Raw genomic sequence first — 17,391 nt, 5'->3', positions numbered from 1 at the left:
TTTATCACTTTGGGTGCAAGGTTGGTGTTTGTTTGTGAAGGTATTCGGTGCCTTGTGCGTTGTCTCCTACTGGATTGATACCTTGGTTCTCAAAACTAAGGGAAATACTTACGCTACTTTGCTGCATCACCCTTTCCTCTTCAAGGGAAAAACCAACGCAAGCTCAAGAGGTAGCAAGAAGGATTTCTGGCACCGTTGCCACGGAGATTTACGCCAAGTCAAGTCAAGATTTGATCTCCCGTCAACTTGCCAATTTCTGGCGCCGTTGATGGGAAGATCCCAAGCCAAGACTTACCAAGTAACCATCGTAAACTCTCATCCCTTGCATTACATTATTCGACATTCGCCTCTCGTTTTCCTCTTCCCCCACTTCTAAAACGATTTTCAAAAAGATTCACCTTTTCTTTGCCCTTCTTCCGTTCGTCTTCTTCTTCTGCCTTTCTTGCTTCTATGGCTAGTCCTCCCATCCTTGTTAGCACTCTCGATAATGAGGTTCTCAACTTTAAACAAAGGGAAGGAGATAATTTAAAGATGCTTGGTATAGAATTTGCAATGCTCAAAATATATCTACTCGAAAGCAATCTACTTCCGTTCTTCTTCGCAATTTTTATGTAGGCGTTACTCCTTGGAATAGATATCTTCTAGATACCATTACTGGGGGGAATTTCTTGGGGATCCATACTTTCGACTCTTACAATGCCATGATAGATTTGCTAGGCCCACCACCTCTTTTGGTTAATGGAACTATTTTAACCTTGGAACATGTAATACAAAGATTGGATATTATTGAAAATAAAAATGCTACCGTAGAGTTGATTGGAAATTTGGATAAAAAGATTCATAATCAGATTACTCAATATGGATCTAAGGTAGGAGTTACTCTAAAGAACCTTAAGGAAAAGGAACCCATAGTTAATGAAAAGATAGATCAAGATTCTACTAGAATTGGGAAACTAGAAGATATTATTACCAACTTGGGTTCCACTTTTTCCTCAATTAAAACTACTCCAAATCCTCCTCCTAAGATTTCTAAGCTTGCTTATGTTCCTAAAAATAAGGGTGAATCTTCTGGTAAAAACAATGAAGATCTCAAATCAATTAGTGTTCACCCCAATTTTCTCGATATTATTAAGGAACCTATTATCACGAATGAATTTCTTGATTTCTTACCTAGGAGTTTGATCATTTATAAAACTAAAGAATCTCCTAAGAATCATAAGTGTGTAATTAAATAATTGCATGCCAAGGATGATAACACTTAGATCCATTCATGTTTTTATGCCTAGCTAGGGGCGTTAAACAATAGCGCTTGTTGGGAGGCAACCCAATTTTATTTTTATTCTTGCTTTTTAGGTCCTGTTTCGTAATAAATTTTTCATATAGCCTCTGCTTACGTGTGGTTTTGTGTTTTAATTAGTGTTTGTGCCAAGTAAGACCTTTGGGATAGCCTACGGTGATAGTTGATTTGATCCTGCTGAAAAACAGAAACTTTTGCGCTCAGGAGATTAGTTTACATTTTTAATAGAAGCGTGATAAAATACTGATTTTTTTGCAGAGTATTAATAAACAAATTTTCTAGGACTTCCTAATTTTTCAGGATTTTTGGAGTTACATAAGTATTCGAAATATCCATATTGCTATAGACTATTCTGTTTTTGACAGATTCTGTGTTTCGCGTGTTGTTTGCTTATTTTGATGCATCTATGGCTAGTATCGTGGCGTATGAACCATGGAAAAGTTGGAATACAGTATTACAGCAATATAAATAAAGAATGAGTTCACAACAGTACCAAAAGTGGTGATTTATTTTCTTATACTAAAAGAGCTTACGAGATTTTCTGTTGAAGTTTTGTGTTGTGAAGTTTTCAAGTTTTGGGTAAGGATTTGATGGACTATGGAATAAAAAGTTGCAAGAGCCTAAGTTTGGGGATGGCCAAGGCACCCCAAGGTAATATTCAAGGATTTCAAAAGGCTTAAGCTTGGGGATGCCCTGGGAAGGCATCCCCTCTTTCGTCTTCGTCTATCGGTAATTTTACTTGAGGCTATATTTTTATTCACCACATGATATGTGTTTTGCTTGGAGCGTCTTGTATGATTTGAGTCTTTGATTTTTATTTTGCCACAATCATACTTACTGTACACACCTTTCAGGAGAGACACGCATGAATCATGATTTATTAGAATACTCTATGTGCTTCACTTATATCTTTTGAGCTAGCCAATTTTGCTCTAGTGCTTCACTTATATCTTTTTAGAACATGGCGGTGGTTTTATTTTATAGAAATTGATGAACTCTCATACTTCACTTATATTATTGTGAGAGTCTTTAGAACAGCATGGTAATTTGCTTTGGTTATAAAATTAGTCCTAATATGATAGGCATCCAAGAGGGATATAATAAAAACATTCATATAAAGTGCATTGAATACTATGAGAAGTTTGATTCCTTATGATTGTTTTGAGATATAAAGATGGTGATATTAGAGTCATGCTAGTAAGTAGTTGTGAATTTGAGAAATACTTGTGTCAAGGTTTGTGAGTCACGTAGCATGCACATATGGTGAACCATTATGTAACGAAGTTGGAGCATGAGATGTTTTTTGATTGTCTTCCTTATGAGTGGCGGTCGGGGACGAGCGATGGTCTTTTCCTACCAATCTATCCCCCTAGGAGCATGCTCATAGTACTTTGTTTCGATGACTAATAGATTTTTGCAATAAGTATGTGAGTTCTTTATGACTAATGTTGAGTCCATGGATTATATGCACTCTCACCTTTCCATCATTGCTAGCCTCTCTACTACCGCGCAACTTTCGTCGGTACCATAAACCCACCACATATCCTTCCTCAAAACAGCCACCATATATACCTACCTATTATGCATTTCCATAGTCATTCCGAGATATATTGCCATGCAACTTTCCACCGTTCCGTTTATTATGACATACATCATCATTATCATATTACTTTGCATGATCATGTAGTTGACATTGTATTTGTGGCAAAGCCACCGTTCATCATTTTTTATACATGTCTCTCTTGATTCATTGCACATCCCGGTACACCGCCGGAGGCATTCACATAGAGTCATATTTTTGTTCTAGTATCGAGTTGTAATTCTTTAGTTGTAAGTAAATAGAAGTGTGATGATTTTAATTATTAGAGCATTGTCCCATGTGAGGAAATAGAAAAGGGGGAAATGCCAAATAAAAATAAGAAGGCCCAAAAAAAGGGGAAAGAAAAAAAAAGAGAAAAAGAGAGAAGGGACAATGTTACTATCCTTTTTGCCACACTTGTGCTTCAAGTAGCACCATGATCTTCATGATAGAGAGTCTCCTATGTTATAACTTTCATATACTAGTGGGAATTTTTCATTATAGAACTTGGTTTGTATATCCCAACGATGGGCTTCTTCAAACGCCCTAGGTCTTCATGAGCAAGCAAGTTGGATGCACACCCACTTAGTTTTCTTTTTTGAGCTTTCATAAACTTATATCTCTAGTGCATCCATCACATGGAAATCCCTACTCACTCACATTGATATCTATTAATGGGCATCTCCATAGCCCGCTGATATGCACGCCTAGTTGATGTGAGACTATCTCCTACTTTTTTGTCTTCTCCACAACCACCGTCTATTCCACCTATAGTGCTATGTCCATGTCTCACGCTCATGTATTGCGTGAAAGTTGAATAGGTTTGAGAACATCAAAAGTGTGAAACAATTGCTTGTCTTGTCATCGGGGTTGTGCATGATTTGAATATTTTGTGTGATGAAGATGGAGCATAGCCAGACTATATGATTTTGTAGGGATAAGCTTTCTTTGGCCATGTTATTTTGAGAAGACATAATTATTTTGTTAGTATGCTTGAATTATTATTGTTTTTTATGCCAATATTAAACTTTTGTTTTGAATCTTATGGATCTGAACATTCATGCCACAATAAAGATAATTACATGGATAAATATGTTAGGTAGCATTCCACATCAAAAAATATGTTTTTATCATTTACCTACTCGAGGACGAGCAGGAATTAAGCTTGGGGATGCTTGATACGTCTCCAATGTATCTATAATTTTTGTTTGTTCCATGCTATTATATTATCTGTTTTGGATGTTTTATATGCATTAATATGCTATTTTATATGATTTTTGGGACTAACCTATTAACCTAGAGCCCAGTGCCAGTTTCTATTTTTTTCCTTGTTTTATAGTTTCATAGAAAAGGAATACCAAACGGAGTCCAAACGGAATAAAACTTACGTGATGATTTTGCTTGGACCATAAGACACCCAAGAGACTTGGAATGCAAGTCAGAAGAGCCACGAGGCGGCCACAAGGGTGGAGGGCGCGCCCAGGAGGGTAGGGCATGCCCCCCAACCTTGTGAGCCCCTCGGTGACCCCCTAACCTAGATCTTCCTCCTATATATACACATATACCCCAAAAACTTCCAGGGGAGCCACGAGATCACTTTTCCATAGCCGCAAACCTTCTATACCCGTGAGATCCCATCTTGGGGCCTTTTCCGGCATCCTGCCGGGGGGGATTCGACCACGGAGGGCTTCTACATCAACACCATTGCTTCTCCGATGAAGCGTGAGTAGTTTACCACAGACCTATGGGTCCATAGCTAGTATCTAGATGGCTTCTTCTCTCTCTTTGATTCTTAGTACAAAGTTCTCATCAATGTTCTTGGAGATCTATTTGATGTAATACTCTTTTGCGGTGTGTTTGCTGAGATCTGATGAATTGTGGATTTATGATCAGCTTATCTATGAATATTATTTGAATCTCCTCTGAATTCTTTTATGTATGATTTGGTATCTTTGCAAGTCTCTTCAAACTATCGATTTGGTTTGGCCAAGTAGATTGTTTTTTCTTGCAATGGGAGAAGTGCTTAGCTTTGGGTTCAATCTTACGGTGCTCGATCCTAGTGATAGAAGGGGAACCGACATGTATTGTATTGTTGCCATCGAGGATAAAAAGATGGGGTTTTCATCATATTGTTTGAGTTAATTCTCTACATCATGTCATCTTGCTTAAGGCGTTACTCTATTCTTTATGAACTTAATACTCTAGATGCATGCTGGATAGCGGTCGATGTGTGGAGTAATAGTAGTAGATGCAGAATCGTTTCGGTCTACTTGATATGGGCGTGATGCCTATATTCTTGAACATTGCCTTAGATATCGTCATAACTTCACGCTTTTCTATCAATTGCTCGGCAGTAATTTGTTCACCCACAGTAATATCTTCTATCTTGAGAGAAGCCTCTAGTGAAACCTATGGCCCCGGGTCTATTTTCCATCATATAAGTTTCCGATCTACAATTCTAGTTTCCTATTTACTTTCTCTTGCAATCTTTTACTTTCCGTTCCATAAACCAAAAATATTACTTTACTGTTTATCCATCTCTATCAGATCTCACATTGCAAATAACCGTGAAGGGATTGACAACCCCTTTATCGCGTTGGGTGCAAGGTTGGTGTTTGTTTGTGCAGGTATTCGGTGGCTTGTGCGTTGTCTCCTACTGGATTAATACGTTGGTTCTCAAAACTGAGGGAAATACTTACGCTACTTTGCTGCATCACCCTTTACTCTTCAAGGAAAAAACCAACACAAGCTCAAGAGGTAGCAGTAAGGTGGCCATCTCACATGACATCTCTATCCAAAATGTTATGCTCGTTGAATCTCTTGGCTACAATTCACTTTCCGTATCTAGAATAGCCGATTTTGGTTTCAATGTTCTATTTACTAAAGTAGATTGTCAAGTGTTCCAGAGAGATAATCATGAAATGGTCTTTACCGGTATTCGGAGAGGCGACCTATACATTGTTGATTTCACTAAAAGAGCTCAACCTAAAACTTGCTTAATTGCTAAATCCTCTAAAGGTTGGTTATGGCATAGAAGGTTAGGTCACGTGGGCATGCGAAATCTTGATAAGCTTATTAAAGGTGATCATATCCTTGGTATTAAAGATGTTATATTTGACAAGGATAGACTTTGTAGCGCTTTTCACGCAGGAAAACAAGTTGGAGGAAGTCATCCCGTGAAGAACATCATGACCATGAGAAGATCGCTTGAGCTACTCCACATGGATCTTTTTGGTCCCAATGCCTACAAGAGTCTCGGTGGTAACTCGTTTGGTTTAGTCATTGTTGATGATTTTTCCAAACTTACGTGGGTGTTCTTTATTGATGATGAATCGCAGGTCCAAAAGATCTTCAAGAACTTTGCTAGGAAGGCCCAAAATCAATTTGAAGTTAAGATCAAGAAGGTTCGGAGCGACAACGGAACTGAGTTCAAGAACACCAATGTGGACACCTTTCTTGACGAAGAAGGGATCTCACATGAGTTCTCGGCTACGTACACACCTCAAAAAAATGGAGTTGTTGAGAGGAAGTACCGAACACTTATTGAGATGGCGAGAACGATGCTTGATGAGTACAAGACGCCAAGACACTTTTGGGCGGAAGCGGTTGAGACAGCTTTTCATGCTACGAATCGACTATATCTTCATAAGCTTCTTGGCAAGACGGCATAGGAGCTTATCACCAGTAACAAACCCCAAGTTGGATAGTTTCAAGTATTTTGCTCAAAGTGCTACATTCTTAATAAGCATCGTCATTCAAAGTTTGCTCCTAAATCTCATGATGGTTTCCTACTCGGTTATGGCTCAAACTCTCACACTTACCGTGTCTACAACAATTTCACCCGGAAGGTTGAAGAGACGGTGGATGTGAAGTTTGATGAATCTAACGGCTCGCAAGTAGAGCAATTACCAATTAATGTAGGAGACAAAGATCCTTCGGAAGAAATTCAATACTTTTCTATTGGGAAGATTCGCCGAACAAAGGGAAGGAGAGTACTTCGTCCATTCAAGTGGAAGCCTCAACTTGAACCACGGGTTGACTTGGAGGCATCCACAGGTGGAACGCATCAAGACGAAGGAAATGAGGAAGTGCTACAAGATGATCCTCATCAACCTCCCTCTCCACCTTCACAAGAGAACAACAACACCAACAACAATGAAGAAGGAAAATGATGAGGAGGAGGATGTTCCACCCCGACCCAAACAAAAGCTCTCATGAGTTAGAGCGAGAGTCTCAAGAGATCATCCCGTTGAACAAATCTTCAATGGTATTCAAACCGGGAGAATTACTCGCTCTAAAACACGTTTAGCTAACTTTTTTGAACATGACACATTCATCTCTAGCATTGAAACTATGAAGGCTGAAGAAGCTCTAGAAGATCTGGATTGGCTAAACGCTATGCATGAAGAGCTACACAACTTTGAGAGAAACCAAGTGTGGACTTTGGTTGAGAAGCCCGACGACAACCATAACGTCATTGGACCCAAATGGGTGTTTCGGAACAAGCAAGATGAAGATGGACAAGTTGTACACAACAAGGCGTGTCTCGTTGCTCAAGGCTACACTCAAGTCGAAGTGAAAAGTTTGGAAGGCTAATGTCGGAGAAGTTTGAGATGTCCATGATGAGTGAACTCAAATTCTTTCTTGGTTTGCAAATCAAGCAAACTAAGGAAGGTACCTTTGTTTCTCAAACAAAGTATACCAAGGATATTTTCAAGAAGTTCAATATGCAAGAAAGAAAAGGTATGAAAACACCCATGTCTACTAGTGGACATCTTGACTTGACTAAGGATGGAAAACCGGTTGACCAAAAGGTTTACCGCTCTATGATTGGTTCATTGTTATATATATGTGCCTTCCGTACCGATATTATGCTAAGTGTGTGCACGATGTAAAGCGGCCCCCAAAGAATATCATCTTAAGGCTGTGAAAAGGATAGTGAGATACTTAATTCATACACCAAACTTTGGCATTTTGTATCCCAAGAGGTCTTCTTTTGATCTTGTTGGCTACTCCGATTCGGACTATGCCAGTGACAAGGTTGATAGAAAGTCCACTTCGGGTACTTGTCAATTTCTTGGTAGATTTGTTGTGTCTTGGTCCTCCAAGAAACAAAACTCGGTATCCGTATGTACCGCCGAAGCGGAATACATTGCCGCCAGATCATGTTGTGCTCAATTACTTTGGATGACCCAAACCCTTAAAGATTATGGGATATATGTAGAACATGTTCCATTGCTTTGTGACAATGAAAGTGCTATTAAGATTGCTCATAATCCCGTGAAACATTCTCGAACTAAGCATATTGAAGTTCGTCACCATTTCATTCGTGATCATGTTGCTAAAGGAGACATCAATCTTAAGCATGTTCGTACCGATAAGAAATTGGCAGATATATTCACTAAACTGCTTGATGAGAAAGTTTTTTGCCGTTTGAGAGGCGAATTGAACATCATTGATGCCTCGAACTTGGAGTAGAAACTCCACCTGGATACATGCAAGGCATGAGCCTTTCTATGATTAATCCTTGGTACTTCTCTTATGATGATTATCATATATCTTGGATGTATATTTGCACCCTTGCATGTTATCTAACCCTTGTAGGTACTTGGATGAGCTTAAATTCATGAGATTGCAAATCATTCACATATTGAGCGATCTCTAAATCACCAAGTTCCTATGCTATGGTCGTTGATTACAAGGAAGCATGACCTCACTCAACATATCCTTTTGACTATTTCATTATATCAAGTTTTATGATTGTCATCTTGGATACACAAGTGCTATTCCTTGCAAAACTAACCCATGTAGGAAGATGAACTTCAACCTCAAGTGGTTCTCCAAATTGTTGATGAACTACATCAATCTTGAGCATCCAACAAAAGTTCAACTACATGATCAACATCAACACCACAAACCAAGGTATGTCATTCCATCTTAGAGAAGCTTTGATCCAAGACATGAGTCAAAGCAACTCAACAAGATGTCAATACATCAAAGTGCTTAAACGAAAAATGGTAACCACATTATGAGCGTAAATGATGAGTATGACCTATGATCAAGTGATCTCACTTGACACCTAAGTCAATATACTCTAACATAGGTGACTTAGTCGCCGACCCCTTCTAGATGAAGTTCTCTAGTGTTCCTTTGCTCATTTTCTTTGCGTTTGTGCACTACAAAAAAAAGACACTTCCGTGATGATACGTGTTTGTCACAGTAGGTCACATCTTCTGTCATGCATGTACATCCATGATGATTTTATGACACAATCAAGATAGTCATACATGTGCTGTCGTAGAAGTGTTCCATGACATTACCAAAATTATCATCACGGAAGTGTCCACTTTCATGACGATAAATCACGCGTCATAGAAGTGCTTTCATCAAGGGTGACCGACACATGGCATCCACCATAACGGCTCGCCGTTAAGCTATCGGGTCCGGTTTTGGATCCGATAACCCGTTAACAGCCCCGACTAATGGTGATTTTCCATGTGTAAAATTCTCATTGGCCGGAGGAAACACGTGTCTACTCTTCGGTGGGCCAGATGTCGCCCGTCCATTGGAGGAGACATGCCTATGATATGTCGACACATGGCATGGCCCAACGGAGGCACGTATAGGTTAAAAAGGCCGGCCCAGTCAAAGGCCCGTAGTACTTACTCAGGTACTAGTGGGCCAGCCCAATAACGGCCTATTTAATAAAGGCCCATTTACGGCCCAAAGCCAGATCTGGCCCGTTAATTGTTCGCCAAATATTTGGGCCCAATTACAGCCTAGTGAATTTCGTCCTGTTAGAGGCCCGATGTAGACATGGGCCCATTTCAGCCTGGTGTGTCTTTCGGCCTGGGAATGGCCCGTGCTGCCCATGGGCCATATATGGTCCGACGCGACATTCGGCCCACTAACGGCCCGTGATAAAGCTGGCAACAGTTCTGCCCAATGTGACTTTGGGCCTGTTAAAGGCCTGTCATATAATTCAGCCCGTTGATGCCTGTACTAAGCTTTTGGCCTCTTAAAGGCCCATGATATCAGTGGGCCAACTAAGGCCCAAGATATGTTTCGGCCTGGTAATGGCCCGTCATATAACTGGGCCAAAAGAGGCCCGGTCTACATTTCAGCCTGCTGAAGGCCCGTCAATGACTAGTGAAGATTGAGGCCCAACATGCATTTCGGCCTGCTAAAGGCCCATGGTTTCTTCTGGGCCATAACAGGCCAGTAGAATATTCAGCTTGTTAATGGCCCAACGCTACCTGGGCCAATCTAAGTGATGGGTCCACAAAAGGCCCAACTAAATTTTGGGCCGAATATAGGCCGGAGTAAGTTGTGGGCCTGGCGCAAAGTGTGAAGGCCCTGATGGCCATTCGGGCCCAAGAAAGATGCAGGCCAGCCCAATTGTGGCCCGCTAAAAACCAGGCCCGTTAGAGGCGAATGTTTCGGCCCGGTCGACTACATCAGATTTTTTTTCAGATAGCGAATGATGGCAGTAACTAGTAGGAATTAAGAACAAACCTTACTCTATACAATAAAGAAATTATGACATAGTAACTTAGAATAACCCTACACTATACAATAAAGGATTTATGGTATATTACATCCACTAGGCATCGAAGTTCGCCACCAGTGATCATAAAGCGCAACGAAGAAGCAGATTACAAAAACTGGGCACCATTGCAGCGTAACAAAATAATAATGAACCAAGACCACTTCCAAGACAATTCAAGAAAGGTTGGCCTTGCACGGGAACTGCTGCGCAAGCTACTAAGCAAGGCTGTGAGACCGGCCTAGCATGTCGGTCATAGTTTCCGGGTGTAGCTATTTAGCAATGAGGTTCTCATTGGTGTTCTCTGCAATCTTTCTTAGAGATAGGACTTCAAGTCAAAGTTAAGTTGCAGAATGCCTTTCTGCTAGAACTTGGGATTGAAGAAGTCGAACTGATTCAGACAATGAATTTTGTGAGCTTGTCTTACTGTTAGTCTCAAGTAACTTGAACACTGCATCAAGACAAGACTTTGGGGTTGTCTCGCTATCTTCAAGATGTTTTTCCTTCTTTGCTGCAATATATGCTGGGTTTGTCTCACAGCCTGCAGCAGACTTGTGCATGCCATTAGGCATATCACCCTGAAACAAGCAGAGAGATGACAGGTTATCCATGTGTATAAACAAAGATGATAACTGTGCTGTCAATTCCATCGAATTTCAAATTAGAAAATAAAGAGTAAGTTCAAAATATCAATAGCATAATCTGGAATTGTTCATAATGCGGGGAGCTTCACCACACTACTGGATTACCATGTCAACATAACAAGCATAGACGAAGGGCAAAGAAAATCATTGTATCTATTTTGGATAATGTGCATGGCATGTTGTTCATATCATCAGCCACATCAGTAAGATAAAACAGGAGATGACAAGGTGCAAACGTGGGCTGCTTCACCACACACTGGATTATAGATCCACAAAAACAAGCATACATATAGGGAGTATTGAGTAATGTGCATGGTATGAATAAGGAATTTGGTTTTACAAGTAAAACTTGGAACTTACGGTTCTTGCGAACAGGCATTTTGATAGAAATAGCAAACTAAATGGCATTAAACGATAGGGAGTATGAGCAAATTAAAAAGCAGTTGAGGATAAAGGCTTTAGAAGGACTGACTTACATTAACAGTTAACACCGGCTTTATAATGCCCTTCTCCATGTCAAGGGAAGGATAACTCAAGAATTTTAGCATAGAATCTTCTTCATAAGCATTGCATGTACTCTACATTTTGTAGAGAGTAATTATAGATATGATAATACTGGAAGTGATAGAGGATAATGAAGATAAGATGTAGATTCATGCTACATAATCAACTACCAATCCTTGGAAGTACAAGCGTTACAGGACAAAATGTACTGACAAGACTAATGGGCTACACTTCTGCACTGGCATTGTCTGTGTATTCAACTTTTTGGTAAGATTAAATATAGATCTGATATCTATTAGTGAATGGTGGGCGAGGGAGATAAGATGCAGAATGTTACACGATGAACCAATCCCTCTTCCCATAATACAAGAGTGTTTTGAACACTGGTGTACTGTACAAAACATTCTTATATTATGGGATGGAGGGAGTAGCTGTTAATGTAAGTACAGTGATAGACGACGTTCAGTCCTTACAAGAGGACTGCCAAGCTAAACCTCTTCAAAAGCATTGGGTTGATTCTAAATTTATGTAAGAGTCCATACGGATCTTATAATGTCCACCAAATGGACGATAACGAGGCTAACATGTGCAATGATGCTACATAATCAAATAGCTATGGAAGTAAGTATGGTCATACAGGGCAAGAGGTACTCACAAGAGCAATGCAGTGTGCAGTATAGTTGCAAGATTCTGTGGTCCCTTGAGAATGAATGTTCTTCTGCTAACAGTTTTCGTACAAGTGAGACATTAAGGCAAATGCAGAAATGTAGTTCAAATTGTGATGTGATATCATAGACAGTACCTTACGCTGCAGACGAGACCAATGTGTAACAAGATTATTCCAGTAACTGTCGGATAAATGTAGCACCGAAGACAGAAATTTCGTTTAGAGGCTTGCCATCGAAGTGCGCTTGCCTCGGGTAGGAACGATACTTCATCAACGAGTGCTTGAAAAGCACAACCAACCCTTGCTCATCTTGACAATCCAGTTTGGTCCTCGCCTATTTAAAAGAATGAAATCATGTGTCTTCTGTCAGCAGAAACATATGCAGTAATTACCATGAATAACATTAGTATATTACTTACGCGTAAGTTGCGGAGGAAGACTAGAAATTGTTCTGTGCTTGCGGTATAATCTTTCCATGAAGGAAAGATGTGGACAAAGTTCCTGACGACAATATAAGCTTTGTCTTCTAAACCGGGAAGAAATGGAACATGGGTCCTATTTGCTGCAATTGGGGCTCTCTCTGGTTCGAAAAGGGATTTGGCAACTGGATTTGGTGTAATCTTTGCTGGAATGGGGGTTTTGCATCATAGAGCTGGTGCTATGTCAACTGGCATCATCATACTGTTTGCTGCAGTTGGGGTCTTCTGAGTTGGGGCATCAGAAATGACCAGTGTAGTAGGGCTAGAGTTGGGCTGTTTTGCGGGTCAGGTGATATTGCAACTACACCTAATGGGCTATTTGATTTATCAGGTGTCACTACCTTGTCCAGATACTTTGCTTGTGCTCCTCCGTGATCAGCAATCGCCCTCTTCCTTTTGAATGTCTGATACACAAGAACAACATTTGAATGGATAAATATGGTATGATGACAGATGGAATATGTACTGAAAATGGATAGGCAGGGTGTATTCACATACATGATGTGTAAACTAAGCTAATGGCAGTGCAACAAAGTAGAAGCAATGCAAAGCATCAGTTGCAAGATATGTTCGACCAATATAATCGTGGAAAGTTAGAGCAAGCACCTTGATGGGTGAATAAGATAGGGCATCTGCCTCTGACTCCTCCACTAGGGAGTTACATTGACTTAGGTCTCCCTCTAGCTCAGAATCACTGTTAGGATCATATTCTGAGCATGAATCTATAGGTGGAGAGAGTTTGCATTGCATTGCATCCAGACTTGATTCCAGTCCCTTAATGCCAAGTTTGACAGCCATGGCATTGTTCTGTTTTATTCTTTTCATGCACGCAAGCTCATAATCATTATGATGTTGTTCAGAATCTGAGATTCATGAAAACATAAAAGTAGTCAGATTATCTATGGAATGCATGGCGGATTCAACTCGAAGAGTGTCTCCCTATAAACCCCTGCATATGCAAAGTTCACCCCCAACCATGCTGACCAGAACACACACATAAATACAAACCCCTTATGTCTCTATAAAAGGCAGGCATACATTTCAAAACTGAAGTAGGAACATTAGAATCATATCAAATTCGTATTTGAACAAATAAACCAAGGAGTTATGAGTGGCATAATGTTTAGCTTCAAGGGTGGAGTGTTGGTAGTGCGACAAAAGCAAGTAGGCAGATTGTATTCCATGTAAAAGATCGTAGCCTATGTAAAAGTTGGAAATGACACTTTATTTCTATACAATGCAGTGTTCGTTGCCCACACATGATGGAAGAGATCACACAGAGAAATACTATTCACTCATGTCTACGGTTCCAGTATTTTGAAACAGGATGGTCCACCCTAAAAGAATATTGACAACAAATATGAGAAGGCAAGCATAGATGTAGTGAATCAATCATTTACTTGTGAGCTCACTAGGACAAGTATGCAGAATTGTAACTGCGGTAAGAGACCGTCCAAAATGTTGATCAAGAAGTTTGTCTTAGCACTTACAGTTTGCAACTAATCGACGTGAATAATTGGATATCATATCAAATGAGTAAGGAAGACAAGTAAAATTGTCAACAAACCAGGCCTGCAGTAGTAATCTGGGTCAATGTCACTATGACCAACAATCCAAAATGACTAGTGTCTGTTCCTAGGGCCGGAATTTTTAAACCCTGTGAACTTTACAGGTATTAAATATTACTGAAATACATCTGAACCATTAAATGTAGGTAGCACTCAGCACACAACAAACCCTAATGATAGTCCTGCCTAATGAGTAATGAATCAATTAGAAAATGGGTGATGAGGAGTGGCTGCTAAAGTGCTGAGTGTTGAGGACGTATCTAAGGATAAATCGGGTTGGCTTAGTGGGTGCTGCACGCCTGAGCCCTGAACGGACTTGGAAGGTAGGCACGATGGCGCGCCCGGGCAGTGGTGACGCTGTAGGGCGAGCGGCTCCTGACCTCCTGCTAGTCCGGCGTCTCCTCCTAGAGTCATGTCGTCTGGGGACGGCAAGTCACCGGCGAGGCAGGCGGCTAGGGGCGAGTAGAGTTCGGAAGCGCGCAACAGAACAGAGGGCAATCGGGGCCTGGGACGACCCAAAATCCCAGGGTGGGCCAGCCCACCGTGGGCACCCTGTAGAGATACACACCCGAGCGGCGAACATGCATTTTCAAAACTAAATTAGGAACATTTAGCTGACCAATTAAACGACTCTGTTTTAATAATATTAGATTCGTATTTGAACAACTAAGCTTGTTTATCTTGATGGGTGGAGTAGTGCTATTATGACATGAAGCACGTATTCTGATCGTATAGTGATCATAAAAGGGGGAAACCCTAAGCATTTTTTTGAGCAAAAGAGGGGTTCCCCTCCGATTTCTATAAAAGAAACCACCACGGAACCAACATGATCAATTAAACCCTAAGCATGATCAATTAAACCATATTATGACTATGCCATGGCAGATTTAAAGCTACAAATCAGCGAAATGATATTTAGCATCCATTGTTTGCTTCAAACTAAGAACTAAATTCTAAGAGCTGAAAAGAAAGTAGAGTAACCAAGTTACGATCTATTTTCTGGTTGAGATCAAAAAGTTGAGGAGATATGAAGTACCACCTCTCTTGTGGTGCTGTGTAGGCATCGGGGGTGCGATGGCTGTTGGTGGCGTTTGAGGGAGTCCTGGATTAGGGGGTCTCCGAACAGCCGGACTATATCCTTTGGCCGGACTGTTGGACTATGAAGATACAAGATTGAAGACTTCGTCCCATGTCCGGATGGGACTTTCCTTGGCGTGGAAGGCAAGCTTGGCAATACGGATATGTAGATCTCCTCCCTTGTAACCGACTTTGTGTAACCCTAGCCCCCTCCGGTGTCTATATAAACCGAAGGGTTTAGTCCGTAGGACAACATACAATCATACCATAGGCTAGCTTCTAGGGTTTAGCCTCTACGATCTCGTGGTAGATCAACTCTTGTAATACTCATATCATCAAGAACAATCAAGCAGGACGTAGGGTATTACCTCCATCAAGAGGGCCCGAACCTGGGTAAACATCGTGTCCTCTGCCTCATGTTACCATCCGCCTTAGATGCACAGTTCGGGACCCCCTACCCGAGATCCGCCGGTTTTGACACCGACATTGGTGCTTTCATTGACAGTTCCACTGTGTCGTCACCATAAGGCTCGATGGCCCCTTCGATCATCGGTAATGATGCGGTCCAGGGTGAGCTTTTCCTCCCCGGACAGATCTTTGTATTCGGCGGCTTCGCACTGCGGTCCAATTCGCTTGGCCATCTGGAGCGGATCGAGAGCTATGCCCCTGGCCATCAGGTCAGGTTCGGAAACTTAAACTACACTGCCGACATCCGCGGAGACTTGATCTTCGACGGATTCGGGCCCATGTCAGGTGCACCGCACAATCATGACGAGCATGACGTAACTCTGCCGTCGGACAGTGTTCGGGAGATCGCATCTGCAACTACTCCGGTCTTCAATCCGGAGCAAATTGCGCCATCCGAGGACGGAGGGATAGACCCCTCCACAGAGGCCGCACTCTCAGTGGCGATGGAGCTGGATACTGACTTCACCCCTTACGAGAGCCGTGTCGCCGAACCACTGGATTCGTCTCCGGCCACAGACTCCGAGCCGCCTGCATCCGTGCCTATCGAATCCGACTGGGCGCCGATCATGGAGTTCACCTCCGCGGATATCTTTCAGCACTCGCCTTTCGGCAATTTGCTAAATTCATTAAGGTCTCTCTCCTTGTCAGGAGAACCTTGGCCGAACTATGTCCGGCTAGAATGGGATGCGGACGATGAAGAAATCCGCTTCCCACCCACCACCCACTTAGTAGCACTGTCGACAATTTAACCGACATGCTCGACTTCGACTCTGAAGACATCGACGGTATGGACGACGATGTGGGAGACGAACAGGAACCACCGCCCACCGGGCGCTGGACCGCCACCTAATCATATGATATATACATGGTGGACATCCCCCAAAGAAGGCAATGGCAACGAGACAGCAGAGGACGACCCCTCCAAGAAGCAACCCAAGCGCCGACGTCAACGGCGCCGCTCTAAGTCCCGCCACAGCAAAAGTAGTGATACCGGCACAAGAGACAATAACACTTTGAATAGTGCCGGAGACAACCACAATCCCCTCCAGCACGATGTAGAGCGGGAAGGTGAACAAGCTAGCCCTCCAGAGCAGGCAGCAGATGGAGAATCGGAGGAGGACAATTACATGCCTCTTCCGAAGACGAGGTAAGCCTCGGTGACGAAGAATTTATCGTGCCTGAGGATCCCATCGAGCAGGAGCGCTTCAAGCGCCGGCTTATGGCCACAGCAAATAGCCTGAAGAAAAAGCAACAACAGCTTCAAGCTGATCAAGACTTGCTAGCAGATAGATGGACCGAAGTCCTTGCGGCCGAGGAATACGAACTCGAGTGCCCCTCCAAGAATTACCCAAAGCGCAGGTTGCTACCCTACTTTGAGAAGGAAGCATTGAAACCTACATCACCAGTGTACGATGTGGATGACCGGCCACCTCGTGGCCGAGCCAGAGAGGCATTTCGGCCTGAAGTTCAGCCTGCACCCCGCCGCCACTCAAACAAAAATACCAAGGCCCGGGGCAACACACGGGACCTACGATACGTATTGGAAAACAAGGCAAAACATG

Source organism: Triticum urartu, chromosome 2A (assembly GCF_056163025.1).
Source record: "Triticum urartu cultivar PI428250 chromosome 2A, HENAU_Tu73, whole genome shotgun sequence".
NCBI lineage: Eukaryota > Viridiplantae > Streptophyta > Magnoliopsida > Poales > Poaceae > Triticum > Triticum urartu.
The sequence above is the reverse complement of the archived record's forward strand: the minus strand, read 5'-3'. Positions refer to the sequence as shown.